This window comes from Lolium rigidum, chromosome 7 (assembly GCF_022539505.1).
Source record: "Lolium rigidum isolate FL_2022 chromosome 7, APGP_CSIRO_Lrig_0.1, whole genome shotgun sequence".
NCBI classification, from domain to species: Eukaryota; Viridiplantae; Streptophyta; class Magnoliopsida; order Poales; family Poaceae; genus Lolium; species Lolium rigidum.
The window spans coordinates 24,395,663-24,399,692 of NC_061514.1; positions in this window are offsets into that span (position 1 = coordinate 24,395,663).

The window sequence follows — 4,030 nt, forward strand, 5'->3', positions numbered from 1 at the left end:
GAAGAGGAGGAGAGGGGTGTAAGAAGATATTCTGCAAGGACGCGACTAATTCCCGGTCAAACTAGTTTTATGTGTAATTGACGTGTAAATAGGGCAATTGCACATGCATATGCAATTACACATCCACGTGTAATTCTCGTATGCACGAATCACGATGCAAATCTAACGGTCGTCGAGTTGATCGGACTCTAACTTAGTTAAGAACAAAAGCTATACATCATGCGCATTATTGATGCACGTGGAGCAGTAGTATAATAAGAATGAATTATTGTGAATGTTGCATGCAGGCCCGTACGTACATCATGCTAATACTATATAGGATATGCAGATCGATGATTAATTAGTAATGTAGCCGGTATAGCTGCTTATTTTTTGACAGGGTTGACGAGGGCGGTGAGGACAGCAATAGCCTTGCCGAGGTCATTACCCTCGGAGAGGGCGTCCACCACCTTCTTCTTCTTGGAGTCCCCTTGCGGCAGGACTCGCAGTTCCACGCGATGTGCGCCTTCTTGGCCACGGCGAGGGCCCTACGCGTTTGGGTGATCATGGCGGCGTAGTCGGGGTATTTTTCTTGTGCCTTGTACAGGTCCTCGACGGCCCCCGCCGGAGTGCGTTGGCAGACGGACATGCAGGTGCCCTCTTCTAGTGGCAAGTCGGTCTCTAGGTAGAGGGTGCTCCCGAGGCGTTCTGCCTCCCCGCCGATGCGGATGGTGTAATCGAGCACCCAGTAAGTCACCTTGTTTGCGTTGCCGGTTGCGTTCTGCGGGACGGTGGAGAGAGTGGATCCGCAGAAATCTGGATACGGAGTGCCGGCGCACACCTTCTTCACGACTTGGCTGTCGCCGGCGACGCCGTGAAGAAGAAACAACAACGCCAGGAAGGAGATCATCGTGGCCGCCATGGTCTACGTAGAACGAACGCACGGCTTGCTTGTTGGGGACGGCTGTTCGTGTTTTTGGAAAATTAATGCTTGTTGGGGCTGTTTATGTTTTTCAAGTGCCGGCTAGCTGTTCCATGGCTATATAAAGTAACAATTCCCGTATCCAAAATCCCGTAAGTCTAGCATTATTGATAAAGTAATAGGCGGATGGAAAGGGCTCAGTTGTGCATGCCGCAAGGACCGGCCAGCCACGAACGAAAGCTATCTAATTGTTTAAACTTAGTTAATTAATTAATGCATGCGTGAACCTCGTTCGTCAAATTTAGCTTGTTATATTATCCAACAAATTTAGCTTGTTATATTCTCCATCGCACCTTCAAGAAACAACATTTAAATTTTGTTAATGGACCTTCTCCAATCTCCAGACTCCATGGCATGCACGGTCTTTAAACCTTGCTAACTGCGCGCGCGCGTGTGTATGAGCCAAATTTCTTCGTGTATATGACGATATATACAAATAATTACTCGCGGATGCATGCAACATGGGAATCATTTTTGTTGAATATATAAGCAAATATCCATATGAAATAATCCGTACAAGTAATTGATAAATAATGAGAATGAAAATAACAAATAAACTAATCGTGTAGACTAGTAAGATAGATGAACAGATCACATCTAAACAAGATAAACCGATCGCATCTACCACAGAAACTAGAAGAAGGAACTCTAACAGAAACTGAAAGAGAAACGACAAGATCACATACTTCGCAGCAGCGTCGTTGTCGCCCATGTTGAGGTTGTCGAATAAGTCGCTGAGGTCCGGGAAGAAGTTGTCGGTGTGGAGGAACTCGTCGTCCGATGACGACGTCGTGATGCCAGTAGTCGCGCCGGAGCGCTCCCCAAAAACCTGATTGCCCCTCACCCGTACAGGTTCACGAGAGGCAGTGTTCCGGAGGCCTACTGTCCCGGCAGTCGGTGCACGCCGACGGACGGGATGAGGAAGACGAAGGCGGCGGCGCAATAAACTGGAAACAGGTAGTCGCATATACGTCTAGTACAGACTAGGGTTGACGTCCGCGCTTATATAGTGCGGTTCGGGAAGGTTGTGGGACGCAGCCCACGTCCGAGTCGGCACAGCCACGATCCAGAAAAACCGGAAGGCAAAACGGCTGAGTAACGCGTCTGTTAATGACTCGAGATTGATTACGGCTGAGTAACGCGTCCGTTAATGACTCGAGATTGATTACACAATTAATTTCCCAAACAGCAACAAGATAAGCTCGGCTCGGCGAGATTCCCGCAACCCGCGGCGCGGCGCGGCGCGTCGTGACGTGTCGTGACGAGGCGAGGCGGGCGGCGGAGGAGGAGGAGTGCGCGAGGGCTCTCTCTCTTCTCACTCACTTACTAGGACTAGAATAGCCCACCTTATATACCACTCCAACTCTCTCCCAACTAGCAATGTGGGACTAAACTTTAGCCCCCTACTAGTGCTGCCACTGATTATTGGAATGGGCCATGTGAGTTTCATAATTTGGTAATGGGCCATGGGCCAAAGGCCAAATGCCCAAAATTCCAGCAATCCCCCACAAACTCTCATTGGCACATCTCATCAATAAGTTTCCGTAACATTGTTTTATATACCGGTATGTCGTGGAGACCGTTAAGTTGAACTTCCACTTGAAGCTTCATATTACACTAGATTGCAACTTGGATAGTGGACTATGCCTTGAACTACAAGTTTTCCGCGCACTAGCTTCATACAAAGCCTAGACCGATACTAGGCTGCCACGAGACTTCCTCGCGGTTTGGAGCTTATACGTCATACTCCGGGGCCTTTCATGAGTTTACTAGAGAGCACCCAACTCTCATAGATTGCGACGTTTAACAATCGTACTCATATAGGTGTGTTCTTCAAAAGATGTTCTGCAGGACAACATCTCTCGCTAAAATAAGCCACTTAGAACACATTAAGATAATTATCAACCTCGCCATGCAGATTAGGAGAGTATTGCATCTTACGGAGTGGTAAAATTGATATAGGGATATATACTCTCCTCTCACTCGACCAACAACTTGTCTCCCAGCCTCTAATTCACGGGATCTCCGATCACATAGAGTGGGTTACCACCGTGGGCAGCTCATAGTGTGGGTCTCATACCCATCTCCCTCGATGCATTTTCTATCACATTTCGTGATAGTCCCTTTGTGAAGGGGTCTGCCAGGTTTCTAGATGTATGGATATAATCCAACGCTATAACTCCGGAGTTTCTCATAGGAATAGCGGGTATTGGTTTCTCAACCACAGGTAAGTCCATCAAAAGCTCACGAAGCCACTCTGCTTCAACAATGGCTGTGTCTAATGCTGTGAGTTCTGCTTCCATAGTTGACCTCGTAATGATGGTCTGCTTGCAAGACTTTCAGGAAACAACGCCACCTCCAAGTGTAAACAAATAACCACTTGTGGCCTTAGTCTCATCAGCATCAGATATCCAATTTGCATCACTATAACCCTCAAGTACCCTTGGATACCCAGTATAGTGAATGCCATAACTCGTAGTGCCTTTCAAATAGCGCAAAACTCTCTCAAGAGCATGCCAATGAACATCTCCAGGTCTAGACACAAAACGGCTGAGTTTACTTACAGCAAAGGAGATGTCAGGCCTAGTGGCGATGGCTAAATACATAACACTACAAGAAAAGTTGCCATGGCCGACGAAGTTGAAGTCGCGCCGTGGTTGCTGGTGTACCATGGCCGACGATTTTTGGTCCCTCCGTGGTGCATGTCAAAACTTTTTTTTTTCTCGTTTTTGAGGCCACCTAGCCCGACGAAAGCGGCCAAAACGTCGCGTATGGTGGCCCGGGACGTGGTGCATCTCGAAATCTCGGGTTCGCCGGCCGAGTCAACGCAAATCCGCTCGTGGTTGTTTGTGTACCATGGCTTCGACGATTTTGGTCCCTCTCCGTGGTGCATGTCAAAACTTTTTTTTTCTCGCTTTTGAGGCCACCTAGCCCGACGAAAGCGGCCAAACGTCGGACGGTGGCCCGGACGGGTGCATCGCGAATTCTCGGCTCGCCGCCGAGTCAACGCAAATCCGCACCGCCGAGGGATGAGACTCGATGGCAGCTCTCTCCGGCATTGTTTTTTTT